Genomic DNA, 16,121 nt, shown 5'->3' on the forward strand with positions numbered 1-16,121 from the left:
GATAAACCACACATTAACACTTTGTTTCATATTCTCAATTTCTGTTACCTCATGGCAGTCATTGTCTGCTTGTATACCTATGTTTACCCTTGACCCTTGATTTCTCTCAAAGACCCATTGCCCCTCTACTATTCAGTTCCAACAACACCGGTGGAACAAACAGCTTCAAGAAACAAAGGAATACTATTTCCCTCTGAAGCTGGTCCAAGTGAGATTCCAGAACAGACAGAGGTCACTTCATGTCCACCAAACACGCCAGAAAAGGTAACATTGGAAAAAAAACCGGCAGACAACTAGCAAACACGTAGACAGTAAAACATACACAAAGTAAAAAACTGACGAGGCTACACCGCATACAGGAGCAAGCAGAACATTTCAGGTATCAGTGCAAACTGTGAAGGAACAGCGAACGGTGCCTGCAAAGCAGGAGATCTAGCAGAACAGCGAGCAGCTGCCGCAGCTGTCCTGTAGGCGCTCCCTGACCCCTGACCCCATGTAGTTGCCGGCTACATGCAGCTACACGCACCAGCTCAGCTAGCAAGTGGCGGGCTCAGCACTCCGTCGAACAGGCACGGAGGTGGGAGCAGCACGGGGAAGACCTTCGGTAGCTGCTCCGTCGTCGTCTGTTACGCTCAAACGTACAACGAAATATTCCAACAAACTTACGTCACGACTTTGAATAGTAATTTTTATTAGAATTGTCCTGAGGACTCGTTCCTTAGCAGACTGTTTGTATGGTGATTAAGTTGATGTCGCTCCTCAGAAAGAAATCACGTCTGACGAACATAATTTCACAGGCTGTGGTACTCTGTGTAAAGTTCACGCAAATACACTCCTGGAAATGGAAAAAAGAACACATTGACACCGGTGTGTCAGACCCACCATACTTGCTCCTGACACTGCGAGAGGGCTGTACAAGCAATGATCACACGCACGGCACAGCGGACACACCAGGAACCGCGGTGTTGGCCGTCGAATGGCGCTAGCTGCGCAGCATTTGTGCACCGCCGCCGTCAGTGTCAGCCAGTTTGCTGTGGCATACGGAGCTCCATCGCAGTCTTTAACACTGGTAGCATGCCGTGACAGCGTGGACGTGAACCGTATGTGCAGTTGACGGACTTTGAGCGAGGACGTATAGTGGGCATGCGGGAGGCCGGGTGGACGTACCGCCGAATTGCTCAACACGTGGGGCGTGAGGTCTCCACAGTACATCGATGTTGTCGCCAGTGGTCGGCGGAAGGTGCACGTGCCCGTCGACCTGGGACCGGACCGCAGCGACGCACGGATGCACGCCAAGACCGTAGGATCCTACGCAGTGCCGTAGGGGACCGCACCGCCACTTCCCAGCAAATTAGGGACACTGTTGCTCCTGGGGTATTGGCGAGGACCATTCGCAACCATCTCCATGAAGCTGGGCTACGGTCCTGCACACCGTTAGGCCGTCTTCCGCTCACGCCCCAACATCGTGCAGCCCGCCTCCAGTGGTGTCGCGACAGGCGTGAATGGAGGGACGAATGGAGACGTGTCGTCTTCAGCGATGAGAGTCGCTTCTGCCTTGGTGCCAATGATGGTCGTATGCGTGTTTGGCGCCGTGCAGGTGAGCGCCACAATCAGGACTGCATACGACCGAGGCACACAGGGCCAACACCCGGCATCATGGTGTGGGGAGCGATCTCCTACACTGGCCGTACACCACTGGTGATTGTCGAGGGGACACTGAATAGTGCACGGTACATCCAAACCGTCATCGAACCCATCGTTCTACCATTCCTAGACCGGCAAGGGAACCTGCTGTTCCAACAGGACAATGCACGTCCGCATGTATCCCGTGCCTCCCAACGTGCTCTAGAAGGTGTAAGTCAACTACCCTGGCCAGCAAGATCTCCGGATCTGTCCACCATTGAGCATGTTTGGGACTGGATGAAGCGTCGTCTCACGCGGTCTGCACGTCCAGCACGAACGCTGGTCCAACTGAGGCGCCAGGGGGAAATGGCATGGCAAGCCGTTCCACAGGACTACATCCAGCATCTCTACGATCGTCTCCATGGGAGAATAGCAGCCTGCATTGCTGCGAAAGGTGAATATACCATGTACTAGTGCCGACATTGTGCATGCTCTGTTGCCTGTGTCTATGTGCCTGTGGTTCTGTCAGTGTGATCATGTGATGTATCTGACCCCAGGAATGTGTCAATAAAGTTTCCCCTTCCTGGGACAATGAATTCACGGTGTTCTTATTTCAATTTCCAGGAGTGTACTTCCATTGGCACAGCCCTTATGCTCTGATGGATACCGTTCACCAATATCTGGTGCACACATCGTAGGAGAGTCTTCTCTTGGACATAATGTTCAAATGATAAACGTATAAGTGTTTCCCGGCACTATAAAGAAGCGAGAACGATATCTTTTCTTCAAAAGCGAAATTCCTACGATGACATGTGTATCCGATGCTGGAAGGGCTTCTTTAGTAATCTGTGACATTGCTCCGGCGGCAACCTCTGATAGTTGTGCCTACTCCTGCCGTGTCAACCTACGGACGCACCAAGTTACAAGCAGAATAGAGTACTGGAAATTGAAAACTAGTCTTCTGCACGGCAGTAAACTCGCCCAAGAAACATGTCTACGATGGACGCAAATACTCACACACATGCAACTATACTACATTTATTTATTTATTTAACTTGCTTTGAGTCCGCAGCTCGTGGTCGTGCGGTAGCGTTCTCGCTTCCGGGTTCCCGGGTTAGATTCCCGGCGGGGTCAGGGATTTTCTCTGCCTCGTGATGACTGGGTGTTGTGTGATGTCCTTAGGTTAGTTAGGTTTAAGTAGTTCTAAGTTCTAGGGGACTGATGATCACAGATGTTAAGTACCATAGTGCTCAGAGCCATTTGAACCATTTAACTTGCTTTGGTAAGGAGCATCAGGCCGTCTCTTGAATCGGACCTTAATTCCACACATACAGCGCCTTTCTTTTGAAAACACAGTTTCCTAAAAAATAGTAATTTTAATATGAAAATAGTGTTAAGATGATTTGAGTGTCTGAAACGGTAATGTGAGGAAATAACAGTGACTATGACGTGTTAAAGTTAATACTGGCAGTATCTGGATAATTGCAGCTGCTCTGATTAATAGTAGTAATAATAATAATAATAATAATAACAATAATAATAATAATAATAATGATAGTGGCAGATAAAAAAATTATGGGTGTTTCAAAAATGATTCAAATCGCTCTGAGCACTATGGGACTTAACATCTGAGGTCAACAGTCCCCTAGAACTTAGAACTACTTAAACCTAACTAACCTAAGGACATCACACACATCCATGCCCGAGGCAGGATTCGAACCTGCGACCGTAGCGGTCACGCGGTTCCAGACTGAAGCGCCCAGAACCGCACGGCCACACTGGCCGGCACAAATGTTTCCTGATAAAGCGAGTTCTGGGGAAAGAAAATTTAAGGAGACAGCACGAGCTAAGAAGACTGGGAAAAGAGGAGGATCTAGTTGGAAAGAAGGATGTAACCCCACCCCTATTTCATTCCCTGTCTCCACAAAAGTGCCTTTCGAAATGGCAAAATGAGGATCGATGGGTTCATTTTGCTACACCGTGACTGAAAATGATTTGCTGCAGATATCGAAAAGACATCAGATTATGACAACATCGTACGATAGAGCTTTATTATCATTTCCTCAAAGGAATACCATTTCTAATAATGTAACACTCACCAAAACCAAATATTTTAAAATAAAAATAACTTACATATGGAGGAAACAACTGAATACCATCTTATTGAAGTCCAAACTGAAAAATGTGGCCTCAGGCAAGCATGCGACCCTTTCTCATATTTTACGTCTTGCGCTCCATAGAAAATGGATGATGCTCACGGAACTCCTGATGCAATGGCAGATAACTTCAAGCACAGCAACCGATTCTCGGATATGTTCTCGGGCGTGTTCATGACTACTGCAGTGAACTTCATAAACCGCACATAACCACAGTCCAGACCTTTACCGTCTTCAACACCCTGCATATCAAAGTACAGTAGGAGATAGGCAGTCTCTAGAAACACCGTCCAGTGAAGCGGAATTAAAAACTGCTGTTCTCAAGGCTGCGAAAGAGAAATCTCCAAGCCCTCGTGGACCTCACGCCGAGTTTTATTAAACTTATTCGTCCATTTTGAAAGGCACTTTGTAGGAGACAGCGAATGAAATACGCGACGCAGCTTCTGTGCCACCTGAATTCAAAGAGGGACTCGTGGTCATTATCCCGAAGAAAGGAGGGCGCCAGACGGCTGCAGAATTACGATCTTTCAGACTCCTTAACGCCGACCTTCAGACAGTAACGACAGCGCTTAAGATCCTCATACAGCCTGTGCTACAGAAGTGGCTGGGGATCTGTCAACACCGCGCCGCTTCCAGTCGCAGCGTGATATTTGCTGCGTGTAGCCTCAGGTTCCTTATCCGTTGTTCTGCAAGTAATGGCACAGCCAGCGTACTTGTTTTTATTGATTTTCCAAAGGCCTTCAAAAATGGTTCAAATGGCTCTGAGCACTATGGGACTCAACTGCTGTGGTTATCAGTCCCCTAGAACTTAGAACTACTTAAACCTAACTAACCTAAGGACATCACACACATCCATGCCCGAGGCAGGATTCGAACCTGCGACCGTAGCAGTCGCACGGTTCCGGACTACGCGCCTAGAACCGCGAGACCACCGCGGCCGGCCTCCAAAGGCCTTCGATTGGGTATATCACGAATACCCCTGCAAGTGCTACGCCGGATGGTCTTTGGGCAGCGTTTTATCAAAATATTGAACAACCTTATAACAGGAGCATCATTCACGATATTATTAAATAATCATGTTATAAAAGAGCTTGCCATCGGCCAATCAATACGGCAGGGTTGCCCATTATTAGTGGCCCTCTAAGCAGTTCCCGCCGAACCACTCCTAGTTAAAATTGAACAATAGGTGACAGGTATACCGATAGCAAGTGTCAGACGCTGCTGATGTCGGGAAGCTGGGAGACGAACTGGAGGAACATACTACTGCTACCGATGCTCAACCCAACAAGGGATAAGAATCACTGCTCCACATTGCAAGAAGTGTAAAAGACACCATCTACATCAGCTGGTGCCAGACTGGGTAGTTCCATCGGCCACTTCACGATCGGTTCAAGGCAAACCCTGACTGCATGCTTAACAAGAACTGGGCGGTCTTACAGTGCCTTATTCAAGCCACATTGCGGACATGTTGTGGTCCAAATGGCTCTGAGCACTATGGGACTTAACATCTGAGGTCATCAGTTCCCTAGAACGTACAACTATTTAAACCTAACCAACCTAAAGACATCACATACATCCATGCCCGAGGCAGGATTCGAACCTGCGACCGTAGCAGCAGCGCGGTTCCAGACTGAAGCGCCTAGAACCACTCTGCCACAACGGCCGGCGTTCTTGCCTTGTCCAGCACTCAATTGAAACATTGCAATCGCAAAGCCGTATTGCGCCGATCAGCAATACTGGCATCCCATATACATACCGACATATCCGCCACTACCTTTTGGACTTCAGCTACCTGCGCGCCAGCCCGGAGCGGCCGAATATAGCGTGCACTAAAAACATTTTTGCGCTCATGATGACGACAACTGCATGTAATATCATTGAGATCAAGGACCCGCAGGCTGAAAGGAACACACTGTGATGGTGTATACATTGATCCTTCCTTTATCAACGCACATATGTTCTAGATGGTATCTTGTCGTCAATGACGAGATCTCGATGTATGACTTACTACATAAGATTCACATCAGTGTGATCGCAGCTTACGGGTTTTGTGAAAGATTAACTCCTCGACAGACGAATATATATGTCAATGCGATGGAGATATGGACGAATCTCATGCGGAATCTGGCACTCCTTGACTGGACGATCAGCAGTCGTATAACCACTCGAGAACTGCTTCTACCAGACGAACTCACATTTCCATCAGGAGAAAACATCATTTCCGTAGGAATGATTGGACACATAGCAACTTACATAACAGGAAACTAGCAAGCGAATATGAATGACTAGCATATCCTCCTGGAATTCTGGAAGATACAAGAAGACCTCAACCACAAGGAGGTCTCTGAGAATCTGTTCAGAATACTCATGCTAAACGTTACCTTTACTCCTAATAATCGTGGTTAACGCACATCGTAAGATGAAGCACACATGTAACAGATAATCCAGTTCAATACGATAGCGTAATTACCACGAAAGACACTACAAGAAGTGTCGGCCAGACGGAAATACGAATATTTAGATCGTAAACATGATATACTTAATTCCCCAGAGGAGAACGTATTTCCGTTTTCAAAGAAACTATTCAGTTTCTGAATACCATACTGCATTTTACTGACAACAGAATTTCGGTTTTCAGAAGGAAGTTTATCTAAGTTGTTATTTTCAAGAAAGAAGAATTAAACTTTTCAGTTTTCAGAGCTGAAGAGCAGATCCACAACGGCAGTGAATTCAGATTTATTTGTTCATACAAAGCCAAATTTTAATTTGAAGAAGAATATCTATTTTATAAGAACAGATATTTATCCTTATTTTACGCAAGAACGAACATCCAGTTTAATAGAGGGAGATGTTTCGTTTATTTTCAAATTTACATTACAAAGACAAAGAGACAATCAAGCAAAAAAGCTAAAGAAAGCGAAGAAGGAGAAAGAATGGATGGACTCTACGGGGAGACGGGACGAAAAAACGTGGTAAAGCGGTTGCGTGTGCCTGGAAACCGAAAGGTGGAGGGATTGATCACGGCCGGACCACCAATTTCTTAGTCTGCGTTTTTACCTAGCCTTCACCTCCCAAAGATTTCGTGAGTCGCTAAAAATGACACATGATTCGGATACCACGCTAAATGTCGAAGATGCATCCAGTTTAAAGACTTGCACTAGGCCATTGAGCCACACGCTATTATTATTACTATCATCGTTATTATGGTTTTGTAAGGCTATTTAGCCATTATAGTTGACCGAGGGAGGTCACGACATGTATTACATTAACAAGCGACAGCGATTGTTTTCTGTATTCGTGAATGTTCCTAGGGAGAGTCAGAAACAGAGTGGTTCTTACCCAGCGTTGGCAGTAACATGTAATCGACGGCTGGAGGGGCTCGTGCAGCAAAGAGGCAGAGAGCACACTGGTGCTGCCGCAAAACCTACTCTGCCTCTCTCTACACAGAAAGCATCGCATACTCCCCTTCCTACTTGCACATCACTCTAATAGAATTGCTCACGAATGTGCATAATTTATGAATGTATGAATGATGGAAATGAAATTAGTGAATGCCTACAGATATTTGGGACAACTTTTGCTGTTAATCTGAAGACTACTGGATGAGTGGTATAGTTCTTCTTGTTCCTTTAGAGGAGGTGTTCCTCAAACGCTTTAGTATGAAAACTATACGTATACATCATTAATAATCACACAGCCATCTCTGAGAATAGTAAATTAATTCTTAAAAATGTATAAGATCATTTAGGTTTTCTTGAGAAAACGTCAGATTAAAATAGAGCTATTTTACTGGGTTTCTACTATGTGCAACGAAGACCTAATTAAGATACGTATCAGCTTCCGGGAGATGCCTGCTTACAAGGTGACCAAAAACTGAACAATAGCATATTCTTACTGTATCGATCATTCTGTCTTCAGGTACTGACCACACTCAGTATACACAACCAAGTAAAAGAACGACGAGAGAACAGCCTTGTGACTGGAATTAAGATAAATAAGTGGATCATATGGCAATCCCAATGGGCGGCAATAAAGGAAATGACAACGTCAAAGTATAACGATGAACTTCTTCTGCCTAAATACTGCTCATAAAATCATTGCCATTTGTAGATACACTTCGGTTAACTGACTTTTTATTGCAATATTTGTACTGGAAAAGCCTCTAAAATCAAAATAAAACCTTTCCAACAACCCGCAAACTATAACTTGGTTGATTAACGTCTAAGGCCACGAATTGGTCCATAGAACAAAGAAAGAGTTTAAATGCGCTAAGGAACAGGAAAATTTCGATGTATTTTGTAACACGGCAAAAAATTTTCATCACTTAAAATTATTAACACTCTATATTCATGTGATTAATACGAAATACGGGAAGTGTGACTTGCGCGGCCACTCTTGTTTCCGAATCGAACTTGAAAAAGTATCAGACTCATTATGTAACGTGTGACACCATAAAATCCCACTAAACTTTATCGATACAGAAAAGTGTAGACGCTGGATTCGTTATTTTAACAAGCTACCTAGATGTACCTAACCAAAACAGGAACTATCGTTAGGTCAGCCAACCAGCTGTCTGTCGAACTACCACCAATCATTCGCGATGGAAACTAGAAAGGTCATCAGAAGTCTCAAGAATATTAAAACAGGAAGAACGGTCTTAGCAGTGGGTGAAGTAATGATGACGGTGAGCCTTATCCGCTCTGGGAATGCTTTAGACGACCCTCTGGAAGCCAGGAAGTCAGCTGCGTGGACACAGTGTCACCGGAGTTACGTGCCCACAACAGAAGAAAATTCCCACTGCACTGCCTCTTACCTCTTACCTCATACCTCATCCTCGCTCTATTTTGGCTGTTTAGTGAACTGTAGCAGTGGACTAGGCTTTTAATACATGCTCTCGCTGACGGAAACAGATTTCAGAGAGACTGTATGGAGGAGATGACATTCTCGTCTCTTTACCCGAAGATTCGCTGTGATGAACGGTACTACTGTGGCCAACACGCCAACCATTAAGGTGACGCCTTCTTTCTACGTGGGAAACTGGTAATTTACTGATTCTAATCGCCCCTCTGTCATCTAGAGATTATCCCAATCTAGAGTAAGGTCTTAAGCTTTGCGTTGCAGATAGGGTCGATTACATATTCTTGTTTATTTACTTAATTATTTATTTGTCATCAAGTGTAAGATTTCCCGCTAAGTGATAACAACTGCAGAAAAAAATAAATCTATGCTAGAGTTTTAGAATACACTATGTTGTTACATAAACTATAGCATAAAACAGCATATTTCAGATCTTCCTCAAAATGTACATTATAAATAGTTTTATGAAATTACTTAATCTCTAGTTACATGTTACAAACTTCTTATCTCGAATACATCCTGGCCTCAGCAGGCGTCCAGAGCAATGACAATTGAATTACTTCAGATAATCGCATCGTCCGTCACTAATTTTCTGAAGAGTAAGTAACCAGAAACTACATTACGCAACAGTATAACAATAAGAGTTTTCTGTTATTCTGATTTGTTGTTTTGAGTGTCCTGTTTATAAATTTAGTACTGAAACGTTGCACCAGTTTTACATACTGATCATTAAGGTAAAATCTTTTCTCATCAATTGTTACCTATCTCAGTATCACATCAAGGTATCGGTGGCAGAGACGTGTAAACCTAAACTTTTGAAACTAGTCATGGACTGTGCGGCTGTGTGTGTGTTTGTCCTAAGGACAATTTAGGTTAAGTAGTGTGTAAGCTTAGGGACTGATGACCTTAGCAGTTAAGTCCCATAAGATTTCACACACATCTGAACAACATTTTTGAAACTATTTTACAACTTACAGCAAATACGACTGTTACAAGAGTTACCAGGAAAGAACTTGTGATCTAGGAAATACACACTGTTACCTCATACCCCTGGAACAAGTGAACAGATTCCTATTAACCACGAAAGCCGTTTGGGAAATTAATGTCCTATAGTTATTGGTCGTTTTTTATGATGTTAATTTACTTGTCGATGCCTACTTTTACAGAACAACACTAAAACCTTTAATTTGCGCTTCGTATATACAGCCACTGAATCCTTCGATGATTATGGTTGTTTTTGTGCCTCAGCGATACAGATGGCCGTACCATAGGTGCAACCACAACGAAGGGGTATCTGTTGAGAGGCCAGACAAACGTGTGGTTCCTGAAGAGGGGCAGCAGCCTTTTCAGTAGTTGCAGGGGCAACAATCTGGATGATTGACTGATCTGGCCTTGTAACACTAACCAAAACAGCCTTGCTGTGCTGGTACTGCGAACGGCTGAAAGCAAGGGAAAACTACAGTCGTAATTTTTCCCGAGGGCATGCAGCTTTACTGTATGGTTAAATGATGATGGCGTCCTCTTGGGTAAAATATTCCGGAGGTAAAATAGTCCCCCATTCGGATCTCTGGGCGGGGACTACTCAAGAGGACGTCGTTATCAGGAGAAAGAAAACTGGCGTTCTACGGATCGGGGCGTGGAATGTCAGATCCTATAATCGGGCAGGTAGGTTAGAAAATTTAAAAAGGGAAATGGTTAGGTTAAATTTAGAAATAGTGGGAACTAGTGACGATCGGTGACAGGAGGAAGAAGACTTTTGGTCAGGTGAATACAGGGTTATAAATACAAAATCAAATAGGGGTAATGCAGGAGTAGGTTTAATAATGAATAAACAACTAGGAGTGCGGGTAGGCTACTACAAACAGAGTAGTGACCGCATTATCGTGGCCAAGATAGACACGAAGCCCACGCCTACTACAGTAGTACAAGTTTATATGCCAACTGGCTCTGCAGATGATGAAGAAATTGATGAAATGTATGATGAGATAAAAGAAATTATTCAGGTAGTGAAGGGAGACGAAAATTTAATAGTCATGGGTGACTGGAATTCCAGAGTAGGAAAAGGGAGAGAAGGAAACATAGTGGGTGAAAATGGATTGGGAAAGAGAAATGAAAGAGGAAGCCGTCTGGTAGAATTTTGCACTGAGCATAACTTAATCATAGCTAACACTTGCTTCAAGAATCATAAAAGAAGGTTGTGTACATGGAAGAATCAAGGAGATACTAGGAGGTATCAGTTAGATTATATAATGGTAAGACAGAGATTTAGGAACCAGGTTTTAAATTGTAAGATATTTCCAGGGGCAGATGTGGACTCTGACCACAATCTGTTGGTTATGAACTGTAGATTAAAACTGAAGAAACTGCAAAAAAGTGGGAATTTAAGGAGATGGGACCTGGGTAAACTGACTAAACCAGAGGTTGTACAGAGTTTCAGGAAGAGGATAAGGGAACAATTGACAGGAATGAGGGAAATACAATAGAAGAAGAATGGGTAGCCTTGAGGGATGAAGTAGTGAAGGCGGCAGAGGATCAAGTAGATAAAAAGACAAGGACTAGTAGAAATCCATGGGTAACAGAAGAAATATTGAATTTAATTGCTGAATGGAGAAAATATAAAAACGCAGTAAATGAAGCAGACAAAAAGGAATACAAACGTCTCAAAAATGAGATTGACAGGAAGTGCAAAATGGCTAAGCAAGGATGGCTAAGCAAGGATGGCTAGAGGACAAATGTAAGGATGTAGAGGCTTATCTCATTAGGGGTGAGATAGATACTGCCTACAGGAAAATTAAAGAGACCTTTGGAGAAAAGAGAGCCACTTGTATGAATATCAGGAGCTCAGATGGATACCCAGTTCTAAGCAAAGAAGGGAAAGCGGAAAGGTGGAAGGAGTATATAGAGGGTCTATACAAGGGTGATATACTTGAGAACAATATTTTGGAAATTGAAGAGGATGTATATGGAAATTAAATGGGAGACACGATACTGCGTGAAGAGTTTGATAGAGCACTGAAAGACCTGAGTCGAAACAAGGCCCCGGGAGTAGACAACATTCCATTGGAACTACTGACGGTCTTGGGAGAGCCAGTCCTGACAAAACTCTACCATCTGGTGAGCAAGATGTCTGAGACAGGTGAAATACCCTCAAACTTCAAGAAGAATATAATAATTCCAATCCCAAAGAAAGCAGGTGTTGAAAGATGTGAAAATTACCGAACTATCAGTTTAATAAGTTACTGCTGCAAAATACTAACGCGAATTCTTTACAGACGAATGGAATAACTGGTAGAAGCCGACCTTGGGGAAGATCAGTTTGGATTCCGCAGAAATGTTGGAACACGTAAGGCAATACTGACCATACAACTTATCTTAGAAAATAGATTAAGGAAAGGCAAACCTACGTTTCTAGTATTTGTAGACTTAGAGAAAGCTTTCCACAATGTTGACTGGAATGCTCTCTTTCAAATTCTAAAGATGGCAGGGGTAAAATATACAGAGAGAGAAAGGCTATTTACAATTTGTAGAGAAATCAGATGGCAGTTATGAGAGTCGAGGGGCATGAAAGGGAAGGAGCGGTTGGGAAGGGAGTGAGACAGGGTTGTAGCCTCTCCCCGATGTTATTCAATCTGTATATTGAGCAAGCAGTAAAGGAAACAAAAGAAAAATTCGGAGTAGGTATTAAAATCTATGGAGAGACAGCAAAGGACTTGGAAGAGCAGTTGAACGGAATGGACAGTGTCTTGAAAGGAGGATATAAGATGAACATCAACAAAAGCAAAACGAGGATAATGGAATGTAGTCGAATTAAGTCGGGTGATGCTGAGGGAATTAGATTAGGAAATGAGACGCTTAAAGTAGTAAAGGAGTTTCGCTATTTGGGGAGCAAAATAACTGATGATGGTCGAAGTAGAGAGGATATAAAATGTAGACTGGCAATGGCAAGGAAAGCGTTTCTGAAGAAGAGAAATTTGTTAACATCGAGGATAGATGTAAGTGTCAGGAAGTCGTTTCTGAAAGTATTTGGATGGAGTGTAGCCATGTATGGAAGTGAAACATGGACGATAAACAGTTTGGACAAGAAGAGAATAGAAGCTGTGGTGCTACAGAAGAATGCTGAAGATTAGATGGGTAGATCACGTAACTAATGAGGAGGTATTGAATAGAATTGGGGAGAATCGGAGTTTGTGGCACAACTTGACAAGAAGAAGGGATCGGTTGGTAGGACATGTTCTGAGGCATCAAGGGATCACAAATTTAGCATTGGAGGGCAGCGTGGAGGGTAAAATTCGTAGAGGGAGACCAAGAGATGAATACACTAAGCAGATTCAGAAGGATGTAGGTTGCAGTAGGTACTGGGAGATGAAGAAGCTTGCACAGGATAGAGTTGCATGGAGAGCTGCATCAAACCAGACTCAGCACTGAAGACAACAACAACAACTTAATCGCCCATATCACGGACCTTTCCTCTTCGTCATCTCTGAACCCATTCACAGTTCCTCTGTACGTTATGATATGATCAATAGGATATGTCCTAAAATCACGCTTTCGTTGCACAGTAGGTCCCAGTTAAGTCGTAGTAAGACCCGCCGTAGATCGTGACGTAATACCTTTGCCACTCTCAATCTATGAGCCCTTACACTAGCTTCGTATTCCAGTGAGAATATACTCGTCATTTAGTCATAGTATTTCCGTTGTATTCTTGAACTATCTGTGATGTAGATCTATTACACACGATTAGATGTAGCTCATCTCCACACACCACACCAACTTTTGGTTTCTCTGTAATGTTATATATCAGCGACTCGACGCTTTGATACCAAAACACGCGTCGCATAATAGAGCACTGCGGAACCCCTTTCGTTATTGCTTTCTGAATAACTTTTCCTTCTCAAGTTCGTTTACATTGTCTATTCCACAATAGTTCTTCAAACATTTCAACAGAGCAGTAGCACATAGAAAACCGTGACAACATGCACGCTACCACAGGTTATTAAACAATCCTGTGATATTCTCAATTATTCCTGTGACATACGCATCTGCTATACCTCCTACAACGTTCATTTTCTTTTGATTCCTCCTGTCAAAACATACGCTAATTTGCGTTCAGTCCCAAGAGTTCTCTCAGCACTGTTAGTCTCTTGCATGTCAACCTTTATTGTAATTTTGACTATTTATTTGAATGGCATTTGGGTCGGAAGGAGTTCACCAATGTGAGATCTTTGTCAGCCTGCTTCATGAGGATGACCACCTGTGCTAATTTCCATGGATTTGGGATTCTGCATTGTGATGGATACCCTTTAGACTGATTCGTCAAATAAGACGCCGTCTTGTCCACCAGTGCTTGAAGAACTACAGCCTTTAAGTTACGTATGAACACACTTACTCATGCCTCAGAAAAGGTTATTATTGAAGTATGTGCCTTTTAATCAGCGTCCATTTATTCTCATAATCCTCTCCGCGTATCGTCTTCTTCATTCTTTATATCATCAAGCAATAGCACTTCCATAAGTAGCCTAGTATACTGTTCCCAATCTTTTATTACTTTAACATATACAGTCTGTTCAAGTTTAACAAAAGTGTAAGTTGTATTTTGGTTGCCACTAATTTAAACGGCGTACCTCAGAGAGTTCAGTTCATTTCACTTGACTCAGTATTCATCCACTTTTTATGAAGTGTTTTAGTAGTGTTTCTATTCTGTTCCTGTCGTTTTGCTCTGAAAATGCTTAGCTGTTCTCTTCTCTTCCTTTCGTTCTCCCTTCCTCTCACCTACGGTTCAATGATACATTTTGCAACACATACAGACCTCCTCTTTAATGTATCTAACCCTACAGTCCGAGGTATTCTTCACTGTATTATTTGGTTTACGTCGATGTAGCCCTAGCGATGGCAGGTTTTACTGCCTTTACCACCTTGCTGGACTTACCAGGAATTGGTCAATGCTCTCGTCTTTCTGCCAAGTTAAATCTATCCCTTAAAAGCGATCAGTCAGGTTCTTAGTTTCTCCAGGGATGCATAACATCCTCTAGCGCTCCTACGTCCTGTTTATAATCCACAGTTGAATATATCTTGCTGTGATCGCTTGTAGGTGCTACATTATCTCCTCCCTGCTCTTCAATGTCCTCAAAAGTTGTTTTTGGAAACAATGCTGGAGAAAGTCAGTGACCACAGCGTAGTATTTGAGGTTGATTATGAAACACCCTAGACCGCAAAAGCATGTTTATTAAAAGATGACCAGCCTCGATCATCACATGGTCATCTTCAGACCTTCGGCCGTGTTGATGGACAATAGTTACGCATGAAGCAGGAACCGCTGAATGACGACAGTCAACTATCGTCACTAAGCGGTTCCTGCTCCATGTACAGCCATTGTCTTCAATTGGTGAATGATTGAGGATGATCATGTGATGATTGAAACAGGCCACCTTCCAATAAACGTGCCTTTGCGATCTAGACTGTTTTATAATTAGTTTGAAATCCTCAGAAGTATATTATTAGGTACGTTTTTATGTATCGGTGAAATATTAGGCTAGTTAATCAGCACTAAATTGGTATAACTGATTGGGTCTATCAGGTGTACTGGCGAAACATCAGTGCAGTCACTTCTCCACAGAATGAAATGCGCAATGGCGTCTATAATTACGACATGTTTTCTTCTGCCTGCCACCGGAACTACATCCTGCATACGATCTAAATATTCACTTATGGCATTCTTATATTGACAGTAGATTTTAATTTCAACAGTTTTGTATATGTCAATAACTTTCACATTGAGTATGTTCCTTTCGCAAACATGACACAGCCTTCTAACAATCGAATTCCCATTAAACACATTTATGGAATATTTTGTGTACTGACCTTCCAGTGTCGCCCTTGCACTATAGGGTAGGTTTAGAATTTTCTCATATCTGGTATATGACTGCTGTTCACTTGCCATATCAGTCCGCTTCTCTTCAGCTAGCTTGGAAAGTTCACTCAGCCATCGTACTCTTCATGGCATGTTGTGGCGTCTTATAAATTCGAGGTGAATAAAGAATTAAATTCTGAACCCCATTCTACTCGTATTTCATCGACAAGCAATGATGAATTACGGGGGCTGCAGTCCATCACAGGACTTTGTTCCCAGGGTTCTCGCGCTGCATTCCAGCTAAAGAGCAATGAGTCAAAATATGTATCCACGGTCGCAGGTTCGAATCCTGCCTCGGGCATGGATGTGTGTGATGCCCTTAGGTTAGTTAGGTTTCAGTAGTTCTAAGTTCTAGGGGACTGATGACCTCAGAAGTTAAGTTCCATAGTGCTCAGAGCCATTTGAACCGTATGTATCCATCGAAATACATTCATTACGTAAACACAGTTCACAAACACCGTGGTTACATTAACAACCACTGGCCATGTTTTTCCACTAATGCCAACCTGACTCTGGAAGGCAGTCACGAAAATACAGGTACTGCCGGTCCCAACGACCTGCCTTAACATTAACTCATC

The sequence above is a fragment of the Schistocerca serialis genome, chromosome 3, assembly GCF_023864345.2.
Source record: "Schistocerca serialis cubense isolate TAMUIC-IGC-003099 chromosome 3, iqSchSeri2.2, whole genome shotgun sequence".
In the NCBI taxonomy this organism is placed as follows: domain Eukaryota; kingdom Metazoa; phylum Arthropoda; class Insecta; order Orthoptera; family Acrididae; genus Schistocerca; species Schistocerca serialis.